Raw genomic sequence first — 15,717 nt, 5'->3', positions numbered from 1 at the left:
TGTAGAACTCCATTGAGCTAAGGGAACTGGACTATATTTATCAGAATATGTCCCTTGAACAAAGTGATCTTTTTTAATGCATCCCCATCAAATCAGGAAGTTGTTTCTCACCTTGCAACATCTTACTGTAGTGAATGTGTGGATAAATCCGCTTAAAATGAGAGGTCTGCGATCCATTACGGCTTTTCTAATTTTCGATTCTACACTCCTTCTTCCTTTATTATTCCAACAATAGCTAGTTTTAAATCGAAAATTCGTTCTAGGTGTGCCCCTCTGATTTACCCAACATACTTTCCAGTGCTATATGAAGTCTCCACACTCATTCAGTTTCATCAAAAACTGTTGCAGCTGACAGCGGAATAATGTGTGCGACCTCAGAAATTGTACTATTCGTACCACGAATTCCTTCTCGTGCTGCATGCCTGCAAATTTAGCACAAAGTGTTTCTTGATGCACAGAACAATGAATCACGTCTGTAGGTAGTTACACTTTCTTGTTATTTGATTGTCAATTAAACCTTTAAATTCTTCTGCAAGTTATTGTAATGTTATTTCATGGCATATTTGTAGCACCTGCCTCTTATATGACTGCATAATATATACTGAGAATTCTCATCCGTCTCCTCTGTCGTTACCATTCACTTTTAAAGGCTTGTGATGATACGTCACTAGACTGTCTCTTTTTGTGAAAACAGCCATCGGATGTGTGAACGTTCTTCATATCACGAACAAATATCGAAAGGTAAAAAGCGATAACACCGCAATTCTGCAGAACTGAAGAGAGTTGGGCCTCCCGAAAAATGCTGCACTGGAATGCTAAATGAAAGTCGCACTGTATCGGGTACTTCCGAGAAGTACGAAGCAAATCCGGGACAGGTCGAGCCTTGGCCCACACACTGTCAGCACAGCCGGCCCTGATTGATATGGACTTGGATCGTCCCTTTTGGCACAGCTTCGATTTATGTCAACAAAACCATGGTTTGGATGTGCAGCAATCAGGCCACCAACGCCACCAACGCTGTAGTGGCTCTGTCTTTCTGCTGCGTACATGACATTACAGTGTTTTCTCGGCTGCCCCTGCGATGTTGCTGTTGCCTGGCGTCATAGTGGCAGTTATTGCTGTATCAGCAAGCAGTCTCTGATATAAGAGCGTCCAGTCGACTCAGATCTGATCTGCTTCAGTAGCCTCTTGCATCATTCGTGGTAAGTATCTCAATTTTACTCAGCTGTGGCCACTAAATAATTTTGTGCTGCAACACTTATCAAATAAACACGATTTAATGAGTCCCATTAAAAAGATATTACAGCAAATAATGTGCTGCTAACTTACGTTGCACATTTCTAATCCACAAAATAACTGAGAATTAATGGTAGAGCCGCGCGGGGTAGCCGTGCAGTCTGAGACGACTTGTCGCGGTTCGCGTGGCTTCCCCACGTCGGAGGTTCGAGTCCTACCTCGGATATGGGTGTGTGTTGTCCTTAGCGTAAGTTAAATTAGGTAGTGTGTAAGCTTAGGGACCGACGACCTCAGCAGTTTGGTGCCATAGAACTTACCACAAATTTCAAAATTTCCAAATAATGGTAGTGATCTGAGATGAGCCTGTCGTATGGACGTTAAACACTCCAGACATAACTGTTGCGGTAGTTGAAAACACAATCAGATTCAAAGAGGTCTCACTTGTGAACAATAAAAATTGTAGGTATTTCGGTACTGTGATACTATCCTGGACAGCCTACTGAGATAGTGTAAGTCTGGGTTCGAAAACATATGAGCTCACTGTTTGCACACTTTGCTTTTTATAGCTACTCCAACAGTACTGACATACTGCATTGTTTGACACGTTCATTATACGGCAATTTAATAAGTCTTCTAACAAACAATACACAACCGTCTACTCAAATTCTACGGTGCCTACGATTCTTTTATTACTGACCTTAGTCAGCTCTGTGGCTTCAACGACCCAATGTCTCGTAGCTTTCTCTCCATGGCGATGCATTTTTTGTGTTAGGAGACCCTTATGGCGACAATTTTGTACATTTGTTCGGATTTACGGGCACAGCGTTCTAATGCAACTTACAGTAAACGAAAGTAACGAACAGCTAGTAAAGCTAAAGGCAGTCGTGTTTTGAGAGGACTGGCGCAGCACTAAGCTGTTGCTAAGCCATCAGCGCACATAATGCTAAATGCGTTATCCACGAGGGGTGATCAAATGAAAACGAGCCAAATGTTAACTATTTATTATTTCAAAATAAAGTATCATATTGTTAATATATTTATCCGACTGTGAGGCAAGACGGTCAAGGCTTTCATGAAAAATGCGGTGAGGACTTCCCAGCGAAACTTCTGCATCGTACTCGAAATAGCCTTGACAACATTTGGGTGGGCCAACATGTCACCAATGTTGTCTCTATTAGGCTGCAGAAGTTTTAATGGGAAGCCCTTACACATCCTCCATACAGTCCCTATTTCTGCCAATGCGATGTCCATATTTTTGTAGCCCTGAAGAAAGACGTTTGTGAAAGTCGATTTGGCTACAGTCATGGTTCCGTGGGCAACCGCGAACATTCTTCGATGAGGACTCTGACTGTTTTCTCTCATAATAGGATAAATATGTTAAGACTTATGGCAACTACTTTTGAAATAATAAAGAGTTTACTTACTTTTTCCCACAAGTCTCGTTTTAATTTGACTGCCCCTTGTGGGCACAACAGCTTCGTGAGAGTAGAGTAAATAATGAGAAATCCTACGTTCAAGTATGCTCGTTCCTCTTGCTTAGTTCTAACAAAAGTATCTTATTTAGATCAGTGGCTGTTTGGGGTGGATTAAACTTAGAGACCAGGAGTTGCGTTTACAATACGTTTTCTTAAGTAACAAGCATTATGTGAAGCTTGAAGATAATGAAATGTGTACAAAAATCACTGCAGAAACCCAAGGGGAAGCAGAATACATCTTAACATGCGTAGACGCTATAAAAGTAAAGATTACTTATGCAGGATTAGGTTTGTACTCCATAATAGTATATAACCTTTCGGTACAGGGCAGGGCAGTCCATTTCAGAAATGTTATTGTACACATACCATTGCCCCACAGACGATGTTTCATGACGGGGTGTTTTCATGCTGATACAAGCAAACATTGTTTGCAAACTGTTCCTCTACTGTATGCAGTACACAAAGTCGTAAAACGTGTTCGTATCCTTCCGTATTGAGCGTTTTCTTAAGAACTAAACATGACGGCTGCTAAAGTTCTTCAGGCATTCGTCAAAACCCAGACCTTTCCAACCAACTTCCAGAGCGCTCTGCAGTCCCTGTCTGTGAGTTCACGATGTCTCCCTGGATTTGATTTAGCTGTGGTTGTTCCTGTGCATTTCCACTTCACAGTCATATCACTAACAGTCGACTTGTGCAGCTTTACTAGGGTTGAAATACCCGTGATGGATTTGTTACGCAGCTGACATCCAACGACAACATCACGTTCGAACTCACCGATCTCTCCTGACCGACACATTCTGCTGTTACTGTTCCTCTGTTGACAACACAACACTCCCCGCATTCTCTTCCTTTCATACTCGCGGTTCCGCCTCTCAGGATATCTAGTTGTCAGTTATGCATTACAGTAGATGCATGTATACTCTTTATCACATAGAGTATTTTTCGCTATGAATTCGATAGTACGTGATGGTACAGGGGTTCACGGCTCTTGTTATTAAGCTGGGCAGCGCCTAACTTGTGCTTTCTGTGCTTGTGTGGAGTATTTGCAAAAAAATGGTTCAAATGGCTCTGAGCACTATGGGACTCAACTGCTGAGGTCATTAGTCCCCTAGAACTTAGAACTAGTTAAACCTAACTAACCTAAGTACATCACAAACATCCATGCCCGAGGCAGGATTCGAACCTGCGACCGTAGCGGTCTTGCGGTTCCAGACTGCAGCGCCTATAACCGCACGGCCACTTCGGCCGGCGGAGTATTTGCAGACGGAACGTACAGTTAACAAGGAATCCAGTCTGATGTAAATTAATAGTTTTTACAGGATATTTATGTGCAGCAGACTTACGTATTTGTCTAATACAGGAAGTCTTAATAATAGTAACACAGTTCATTCCCAGATACGAGGCCAACTTAACCTTAATATTTAATAACAAGATGATTCAGCCATTCAGATAACAGAAGATATACTTTTCAGTTAACACTAACACTGAATGTTGAGGGATGCACTGCTGTGCGGACAAATATATTTTAATAGTTGATTCTGTAATGGTAGTGGTTACCTCAAGGGAACAACACTGATCTTAGGTTTGCCCCACGCTTCCCATGATCCCTATATCGTCTCTTTACTTTTAGCCGTGGGGGCCAGACCTACATTTAACGTTAGGTCAACATTTTTATTAGAGTTATGGAAGGAGTTAGGCAGAAAATTTCAGATGAGATGTAAAGAAGGTAACATTTATCGTGGAGAACATAACCAGTTAATTACGTAACTGAGTAAGAATTTCCGGTGCTGTGAGGGTCGCTTGAACTAGGTAGGAAGCAGTGGAATGAATTACGAAGCTCGCCCTCCGAGAGGAAAGCTGCGACTACCGATTACGTCCTATGTCCAGCTCAGTGTGCCAATGGCCTGTCACTGAACATGCACTACACCTGTAGTCGGTCACTGCCTTCTGGCGTGCTTCCGGAGGATGCGTCTGCGGCTGTGCGTTCGTTCTCGGCTCCGAGACGTTTCCTTCAGCTTCAGATGAAAGACTCACACACTCCACTACATATCGTAGAAAAATCCCAAATCTCGTTTTCCATCTTCGTATAGAAACCTCGTTTCTCCTTCCAGTCCTCACTTTAGCCGGGGACTTTAGTTATCACTGTCGTGATTGGCTGAGTTCATGATTTCTGCAGGCCAATCTCTGCCGTACTCGCAAGAGCGTCTCTCCCTCTCCTTCCTCGTTCCCCTTACTGACTTCTGTAAGTGAATGGGGGAGGGTGGGGTTATAGTTCCGTCTGAGTTTGCTAATTGTACCCACTCACCTCGTAAATCCAATCGTTATTCGCTTCTTCCCTTGCAGTTTAGGAACAGCAGCTTCAGCATTGCTGTAATAAACGATAACTAACAAGGGAAACAAAGGAGTGCCAATTACCAAAATTCAAGTTTTAGCCTAGTATAATCTGTTGATGAAGTTTTTAACACTTGCACTACACAGGGCTGCACTGTTACACTCTTCACAAAATAACAAACATGTTGATACACTGATACATACGGTAACACTACATCACGATACATCATCCCACACTGCAATCCAGATGCGACGTTCGTGGCAATATAGGTAATCCAAGTTTCATTTACCGGCACGGATGAGATGCTCGAGGGCATCTAATCATGTTCTCGCGATTTTTCTCGTGGTTTTGACTTCGCGAACCGCGGATTACGTCTCCTAAGGTACACGAATGACTACACAGCATCAAACACCTTTATAGTCACAGAATTTACTTGTTCTCCTAGCCTGATTCCTTAACATCTTCAGACCACGCACACGGTTAAACACCACGTGACTCCCCGCTCGTTTTGGCGAGACAAAAACAAAAGAAGCGACAATAGCGATGTTATTATAATCGATATCAGTGCTACTCGATACATGCTTACACTTCCTCCTTGATTTTGTCGGCAACTTACAGTGGGGGAATTTCACATTCTGTGTACTTCGAAAATAACATTCCTTCCTGTGGAGTTCATTTGTGTCATAACGAAATATGTAGGCGCCGTACCCCCTGCGTATCGCACAACGCTGTTGACTTGAAACTACAGGCGAATACATCGAAGCGTGACGGAGGGGACGTCAACGTCGATCCCAAAATATGTCACTCTGTGCGTGTGAGCCGTCAGCATGACAAATTGAGTCCGGTCGCTTTCCTGGAATTCCAGTCAGACCCGTGGTAACCTGGCAATGCGGAAGCCAGTTTTTTTCGTCCGTAATTTACAATATTCACACTCCATCTGGAGTACACCATAGCAGATACAGAACACAGTTTATTAGAGAAAAAAATTTTATTGCTATTAGCGACAAGAAGTCAAACTAGAATCATAGGTAGAGATTTCTATTGCGTATATCGAAAAGATCAAATTCTTAACATTGCACCTGGCTGTACCTCATGCGACTATCTTACTTCAGCTCTGTTTGTGCAGAACAGCTTATTATTTTAAAAACTTAAGTACATTACTGAGTTTTTGTTGATTTAATAGTCAAGCTTTAGCAAGATAACATCATAGAAAATTTACGTCTAACGTAACCAGCTATGATTAGTAGTTAAAGTCGACCTAGTTTTGTTAAACTGAAGCCATAATCATCAGATAATTAAATTAGTATCTGCACTGTTTAGCATAACAGGCATTAACTGTGGCAATTTAGTTTAAGTACACACACTTCCATTCGCTTGTCGCTGATTGGTTGTTGCTTTATGGTCGTAGCTCTAGATTGGTACTTTTTCGGCATATGGTTATTTAGAAAGTTTTGCTCGATTCGATGATCTTATTCTAAGGTTGTTTTATCCATCCTCTTTTCTAAGCACTGAGTTGCCCTACAATTTTATGGTGCTCTCTAGTCCTGTGGAAGTCATTCCTTGAATCCTTCAAACAGCGTTTATCATCCTATCCCTTCCTCCTGTTAGTGTTTTATTCCTATTTCCTACCATGACGAATCTCTTCAGAACCTCCTCATTTAATGTCTTATTGGTCTACTTAGTTTTCAGAATCACCACATCCTAAACGCTTCTGCCCTTATTTTCAGTTTTCCCAGTTCACAAATTACAACCATAAAGAGCTGTACTCGAGGTGTACATTCGCAGAAATTTCTTTCTGGCCTAGAAGACTTCTTTTGTCGCGAAATTCTCTCTTTATGTATGCTTTTTGTATACTCATTCCTTCGTCCGTCTGCGTTATTTTATTCCAAAAGTAGCGAAATTATTTCATCTAGTCTACTATGTTCTCCATAATTATGGTGCTAATTTAGTCGCCAGTCTCATATTTCCTGCGCAGAATACTTTCATCTTTTTCGGTTTATTATCAATCCATGTACTATCCTCAATAGAATGTTCATCCTGTCAGTTATTCCTCACTTTCACGGAGGATCTGCGTGTTTATTTACCAATAATAGGCACAGGTCTCGCGTTTTTGTTCATATCGGAAAATAACCGATTTTGTGCATTTTACAAGTTCCTTAGCAGGAGAGAATTATTTAGTGCTTTGGTACTTTCGTTTTTGAATCTCTTCGTGTTAATCTAATTTAATAGACATAGGTCTTGCATTTTCGTTAGTGTGTAAAGTAGACTTCCTCAGTGCGTGTCGACAGTGTGTAGATAGTGTAGTTTTCCACTGATTGTAGTATAGATAGGGCTATGATTACTGTATGAGAATGCGATCTGAGTTGGTGACACTTCGCTCGTAGCTGCTGGCTATGTTGGTTTGGTTACACAGCTTGAGGCTACAGTGGACTGGCATCAGGACCGGCTGAGGGGATCCGAGGGACGTTCAGCACTACCTACGAGTCCACCGGTCGGTCTGTACTGGTGAGCAGCCCAGTTACTGCTCACGATGAGGTTGACCCCTCACCCATGGTCGTGCGGGAGTTCGCCTCGGGGCGTGGTTGGGTGCAAAAGACTTCCTGTGGATCGAACTTAAGGCCTCCCAGGTCAGTCTGACCAACAGGTTTCAGAGGCTATCTCTGGCTGACAATGTGTCTCAGCCAGACGCAGTCGCTTGTCCTATTTCGGAGGAAACTTCTCAGGCTGCAAGATTCATGCAGTCACAGAGCGTGGATTATTGGTTGCTGGGAGCTCCAATATTTGGTGCATAATGGAGACCCTTAGGGGCGTGCTGCCAAGGAGGGTAGGGAAGGCAGTATGCAATCCGTGTGCATATCGGGTGGAGTCATGGGTCCTCTCAGATTCCATAGGAACACAGAGTGCAACCAGCTCCTGGTGGTGGCTCATGACAGAACCAATGATGTCTGTCGCTTCGCATAGAAAGAGATTCTCTGTGCTTGCGAGTGGCTGTCGGAAGTGGTAAAGGCTCCCAGTCGTGCTTGAAAGATAAAGAAGGGCTCACCATTTGCAGCATAGTCGACAGGACGAATTGCGGGCCTCTGGTTCAGAGCCGAGTGGAGGGTCTGAATCACAGGCTCAGACGGTTCTTTGACTGTGTAGGGTGCAGATTCCTCTCTAGATTCGCCATATAGTGGTGTGGTTTTGGGTTCCATGAGACAGAAATAGGTCAGGAGCCCATTACACGCAGGAGGCGGCTACACGCTAGCCGGGGCTATGTGACGTGGACTAGCCGTTTTTTTAGGTTAGAGGATCTCAGGTAAAGACAAAAAGGGCGCAGGTCGAACACAGGAAAAACATACACTACTGGCCATTAAAATTGCTACACCACGAAGATGACGTGCTACAGAAGCGGAATTTAACCAACAGGAAGAAGATGCTGTGATATGCAAATGATTAGCTTTTCATAGCATTCACACAACGCTGGCGCCGGTGACGACACCTACTACGTGCTGACATGAGGAAAGTTTCCAACCGATTTCTCATACACAAACAGCAATTGACCGGCATTACCTGGTGAAACGTTGTTGTGATGCCTCGTGTAAGGAGGAGAAATGCGTACCATCACGTTTCCGACTTTGATAAAGGTCAGATTGTAGCCTATCGTGACATTGCTGCTCGCGTTGGTCGAGATCCAATGACTGTCCGCAGAATATGGAATCGGTGGGTTCAGGAGGGTAATACGGAACGCCGTGCTGGATCCTAACTACCTCGTATCACTAGCAGTCGAGATGACAGGCATCTTATCCGCATGGCTGTAACGGATCGCGCAGCCACGTCTCGATCCCTGAGTAAACAGATGGGGACATTTCAAGACAACAACCATCTGCACGAATAGTTCGACGACGTTTGCAGCAGCATGGACTATCAGCTCGGAGACCATGGCTGCGGTTACCCTTGAAGCTGCATCACAGACAGGAGCGCCTGCGATGGTGTACTCAATGACGAACCTGGGTGCACGAATGGCAAAACGTCATTTTTTCGGATGAATCCAGATTCTGTTTACAGTATCATGATGGCCGCATCCGTGTTTGGCGACATCGCGGTGAACGCACATTGGAAGCGTGTACTCGTCATCGCCATACTGGCGTATCACCCGGCGTCATGGTATGGGGTGCCATTGGTTACACGTCTCGGTGACCTCTTGTTCGCATTGACGGCACTTTGAACAGTGGACGTTACATTTCAGATGTGTTACGATCAATGGCTCTACCCTTCATTCGATCCCTTCGAAACCGTACATTTGAGCAGGATAATGCACGACCACATGTTTCAGGTCCTGTACGGGCCTTTCGGGATACAGAAAATATTCGACTGCTGCCCTGGCCAGCACATTCTCCTGATCTCTCACCAATTGAAAACGTCTGGTCAATGGTGGCCGAGCAACTGGCTAGTCACAATGCGCCAGTCACTACTCTTGATGAACTGTGGTATCGCGTTGAAGCTGCATGGGCAGCTGTACCTGTACACGCCATCCAAGCTCTGTTTGACTCAATGCCCAGGCGTATCAAGGCCGTTATTACGGCCAGAGGTGGTTGTTCTGGGTACTGATTTCTCAGGATCTAAACACCCAAATTGCGTGAAAATGTAATCACATGTCAGTTCTAGTATAATATATTTGTCCAATGAATACCCGTTTATCATCTGCATTTCTTCTTGGTGTAGCAACTTCAATGGCCAGTATTGTACATCTAGGAACCATGGGTATAATAGTTGAAAACCGTCGTGACTGTGTTGGGAAAGTACCAGAGCTCCAAGCGCTGATATAAAGTACTGATCCTCAAACCGTTATAGGCACTGAAAGCTGGCTAAGACCAGAGACAAGTTCAGCGGGAAGTTTTGCAAAGGACCTAACGGTGTTCAGAAAGGATAAGCTAATTACAGCCGGCGGTGTCGAGTTTGTTGCTGTTAGAAGCAGTTTACGTTGTAGCGAAATTGGAGTAGACAATTCCTATGAATCAGTGAGGGTAGATATCATTCTTAGCAATCACAATATAATAATAATTAGATGCTTCTACCGACCTTCCAACTCATATGATACAATTTCTAAAAGTTTCGAAGAAAACTTGAGTCTAATTTCAGCCTCATACCCGACTCGCACTGTTGTAGTTGGTGATGAATTGAATTTACCCTTGATATGCTGACGAAAATACACGTACTAAACGTATTCTCTGAAAATAATTTCCAGTAATTAGTTCATGAGCCTAGAATAGTAAACGGTTGTGGGTACACACATGACCCTTATCAGAAAATAATCCTGACCCAATGACGAACATCAAAACGGATTAGTGAGCACAGGTCTGTCATAGCGCGACGGAATACCGTAGCTCCCAAATCCACCAAAAGAACGAAATATAATTCAACTCACGCCTTTCTGTGAGACAATCTTCCCTGCTTCCAAATTAACAATCTAAGCGTAGACCAGATGTGGTCTGAATTCAAAGAAATGGTATCGACAGCAATTGAGAGATTTGTGCAAATTAAATTAACAAAAGACGGAGCTCATTCCCCATGGTACACAGAAGAGATCAGAACGCTGTTGCAGAAAGAACGAAAGAAGTGTGCCAAATTCAAACGAACACAAAATCCCTAGGATTGGCGATCTTTTACTGCAGTACGAAATTTAGAGCGGACTCCAATGCGTGCCGCTTATAATAGTTTTCGCAACAAACTTTGTGTCGAAACCTGGCAGAAAATCCAAAGAGATTCTGGTCGTATATTAAGTATGCCAGCGGCAAGACACAAACAATGCTTTCTCTGCGCGATACCAATGGATATACTATAGATGACAGGGCTGCTAAAGCAGAGTTACTAAACATGGGCTTCCGAAATTCCTTCACCAAAGAAGACGGAGTAAATAATCCACAATTATAATCAAGAACAGCGGACAACGTAAGTAATTTCGAAGTAGATATCCTCTGAACAGTGAAGCATCTTAAATCACTTAACAAAAGCAAGTGTTCCGGTCCAGACTATATACCAGAGTATGCTCATGCAATAGCTCCATACTTAAAAATCATATACAACCGGAAGATCCGTACCCAAAAACGGGAAAGTTGCGCAGATCACACAAAAATTCAAGAAAGGCAATAGGGGTATTCCACTAAATTACAGGTCCATGTCATTAACGTCAATATGCAGCAGGAGTTTTAAACATATATTGTGTTCCAAATACGTTGAAGAGAACAGTCTTTTGACACATAGTCAACACGGATTTATAAACATCGTTCCTGTGGAACACAACTAGCTCTTTACTCGCACGAAGTGTTGAGTACTATCGAAAAGTGATTACAGGTTGATTCCGTATTTCTAGATTTTCATAAGGCTTTTGACACCGTACCTCACAAGCAGCTTGTAATCAAATTGCGTGCTTACGGGATATAGTCTCAGTCATGTGCCTGGGTTCTTGGTTTCCTGTCAGAGGCGTCACAGTTCGTGGTCACTGACGGAAGGTTATAGTTTTATAGGTCCTCCACTGTTCCTTATCTATATAAACGATTTAGGAGAGAACATGAGCAGCCGTCTTAGGTTGTTTGCACATGATTCTGTCGTTTGACTCTAGTAAAGTCATCGGTAGATCAAAGCAAATTGCAAAACGATTTAGATACGGTATCTGTATGGTTCGAAGTTTGGTAATAGGCCCTAAATAATGAAAACTGTGAGGTCATCCACATGAGTGCTAAAAGGAATCCTTTAAACTTCGGTTACACGATAACCGAATGAAATCTAAAGGCTGTAAATTCAACTAAGTACCCAGGAATTACAATTATGAACAACTTAAGCTAGAGCGTACACATAGAAAATATAGTGGGGAAGGCGAACCAAGAACTAAGTTTTACTGGCAGACCGCTTAGAAATGTTACAGATCTAGTAAAGAGACTGCCTACACTACGCTTGTCCGCCCTGTTTCGGAGTACTGCTGGGCGGTATAGGATCCATACCAGACGGCATTAACGGAGTACACAGAGCAAGTTCAAAGAAGGGCACCACGTTTTGTACTATCGAGAAACAGGAGGGAGAGTGTTACGGACATGACACAGCATTTGGGGTGGAAATCATTAAAATAAAGGCGTTTCATAACATAGAATTAGTGTGAAGCTGATCCTATGACCCCTCTGCCAGGTACTTGAATGTGATTTGGAGAATAGCCATGTAGCCTTAGATGTAGATGTAGGGTCGCAATGCCATCAACTAAACTTATAACTGGTATCCTTTAACACTGAATCATAATGCCATTAGCGAATCCTGATATTGATATATGGGTGCTTTAACCTAGAATTTTGATCCCTTTCTTGGACCTTCCTTCTATTGCTTTTTCGATGTACGGGTTGACATTAGAGAAGAAAGACTGAATACCTAACTTACACGCTTTCTTGTTCGAACATTTCGTTGATGGTTTTTCTTTCTGTGAAATATATCTCTTCTACAGAAAATGTGCTCACAGCACGTAACGTATGCGTTGTAGAGCTATATCTAGGCTTTCTTCCTTCCACACTTTTAAAATTTTGTATTTTTTAATTTCTTTCCAATTTAATTTTGTAAAGTAACACTAACTTTACAAATTTAATAAAACATGTACATAATACACGTCTCATTAATATGTGTTTATCGTGTAACAATTATGCATGATGTCATAGGCATTATTGGCACTAATGCCACATAGGCGCAAAGTCGTTTGCTACGTATAATTTCGAACTGCTTATGTCATTTTGTCATTTGGACGCCGGTGATATTACAGAATGGAGTAGGATGTGACAAAATACTCTGTACGTATTTTGACAAACGTCTTAGTCCGCTTCACTGCGTTGTTGTAGTGTATTCCTTTTAACATCTTGTCATAAATTGTATAGTTCAAGCCACAAATCTGAAGCTGAGATTCTCCAGAATTGCGTCATGAGCCGGTAAACGAAATTATTTTGGTAATATATATATAAGTGTTTTACCATTTAAAACTTTTCCCGTCTACGCAAATGTAAGCGCTGATCTCGGGATTTTGAGCTGCTTTTATTAGTGACTACCTATTAATGTGAAAAAAATATAGCTTTGTGTATTAGTGGAACTTCAAACAATCATCATCATCAAGGATTATAATCCTTCGCGGTGTTACACTGGAAAAAGGTTGTACTGAAGATCAATGGGAAAAACCATGAAGAACTATTCAACTAGATTATCGTGCCTCGTTAATGAGAAAAGAGACGGGGCAACGGTACATGCGTGTCGTGATGGAGAAATCTCCAACCTTTTTAAAGATATTTTTCTGAATTTATTTATTCCATAGCATTCGATGCGTACACTAGAAGTCCCTGCAACACAACGAAATGGAGATCCACTAATGAAATGCATACCCTTACCACCGGGAACCACAGTGGCAAATATCGGAGTACAAAATGAATCACCATACGTGAACCTTTAGCAGTGAAAAATGCAGTCACTCAGTAGCAATCTGGAATGAATTCCTTCTGACCAAGCATTCTCGGTAGTATCTGTAGTGCAATACACAGTTACTGTCATTGCGAAAAGTCATACTTCGTATCACTTATGGCAGCTCATGTTTCTTCACTAGTCATGAAGTATAAATATATGGTATTTTCTTGAATAAATAACGCTGCCACTTTGTAGTAAGCTGTGGTTTCCTTCTCGACGCTGCTTTCTCGTGTTCTCATCCTCCTGCGACTTCTGTGTTTTCTGAATTCATTACGTGACGGGGGCAAATAAATCACGAACCTTATCGTGAATCTCCATCTTCCGATATTTTCATGGTTTCTGTTGCATTCGGCGTCCATCCATATCTCACAGTGAAACACAACCCCAACACCACGGGATGCTTCCTGCATATCTGATAAAACAGACTGTGGCAGCGTGGCGGTATCGTAATTGGTTTCCTGTCGTACGTTTCTGTCGAACTTGCATGTAGCTTACCGATATGTTTTTAGTATCTCGCTAGCAAATCAAAAATTTAATCGTTACTGTCATATGAACACGAAAATTACGCGCTACTAAATATATAGTATTTAGAAACGAACTTACAATATCTACTTTATCAGAAGATGTCAACTTTCAACTCCGGTTTGTTGATCGCGATTTGGCCTTCCTGAAGCTTTATTCTCCATGGTCTACTCAGTTGCTAACACAATTGTGATATTGCGTATTGGACTGGGTAAAGCTTGAAGTTAGACCTTTTCCTGTAGGAAAGTACTGTGTAGGTCAGCCAGTTTTATACTTACATGCTGAACGTGAGACACCACTAACAGAGTCATATTCCCACACTGGCCATGCATGTAGCTTACACCAGTGTGCATGACATTCAGTTTCGGAAATCATTAGGGAATTCAATATCTCGAGACCTACTATGTCAAGAGTGAGCCGAGACTACCAGTCTTCAAGCACTACCTCTCACAAGGGGCAAGGCAGTAGCCGACGGCCTTCACTTAACGACCGAGAGCAGCGATGCTTGCTTAGTGTTGTCAGAGCTATCAGACAAGCAACACTGCGTGAAATAACTTCAGAAATCACTGCGTGACGTATGAAGAACGTATCCGTTAGGAGAGTGCTGCGAAATCTGGCGTTAAGTTGGTTGTGGCAGCAGGCGGCCGACGCCAATGCTTTTGTTAACAGCAAGACATCGCCTGCAGTGTCTCTGCTGTGCACGTGACGATATCGGTTGGACCCTAAAGTGCGCGTCATATATCTTGGCGGCCGAGTTTAGGTTCGTTCTGCGCATCTGACGTCACAAAACACAGTCAGCCAATGAACAGAGAACGACGTTGCCAGATCTCGACAGCAGTGCAGAGCACGGACGAGTGTTCAGTTTTAGAAACGTTCAGTCATAAATAAAGTAATAGAACAAAAGCAATGTCTTGATAGCAGACTTTCTTTTACAGAAAGTTTGGAAAAAGCATTCTTTATACCAATTGCTTCATATTCTATTAATTAATTAAACCAAACAAGCAATAACACTCCTAATTCAGCCGATAGCAAGGAAAGGTGTTTGTTTCAATCTCACGAACTGCTTTTTCGCTATAAAGAACAGCGGTAATTGTTTATTTCCTATTGTACTTCGACGAAGCGTGAGTAATTCATAGTCATACCAACAGTGTTTATAAGTAGTTGCGTGAGATGTTAGAGTCCTTATGGAGTTACGCTGTTCGATGAACTGAGGTAGCGGAACGGTTAAGGTGTTGGGCTGCCAAGTGAAACGTTACGAGTTTAAACCTTGTGCGGTGCGTAATTTTTTCTTTATTTAAAAACAATATTGGAGTGCCTTACTTCACGAATTTTATTCGTTTGAATGAAATTTCTAGTGCTTTGCCTCTTCATTAACTTTTTCGCTGCTGCAGACACGCGCTCCCCGCATTTCCGCGCTGTGCGCGATTTTGTCATCACTGCACTTCTCGCCTGTGCAGACACATGGTGTTCCCACTGCTTTGACACACTTATCATTCGATATCACAAAAACTATTTGGCCAAAAAATTTGATTTTTACACGTCTTCTTGCCTGATACCTTCCCCCCAAGTGTCCGAGTACCGACCCTTACGGTACGCCAGCACATATTTGTCTTGCCGGAGACATCCCGCCGTCTGCACGAACATGAAATGACTTCCTGGCTAGATAGGGGTGCAAAAGGTGACCGTGTG

Source organism: Schistocerca piceifrons, chromosome X (genome assembly GCF_021461385.2).
Source record: "Schistocerca piceifrons isolate TAMUIC-IGC-003096 chromosome X, iqSchPice1.1, whole genome shotgun sequence".
Classification (NCBI taxonomy): Eukaryota; Metazoa; Arthropoda; class Insecta; order Orthoptera; family Acrididae; genus Schistocerca; species Schistocerca piceifrons.
Note: the sequence above shows the minus strand (reverse complement) of the source record.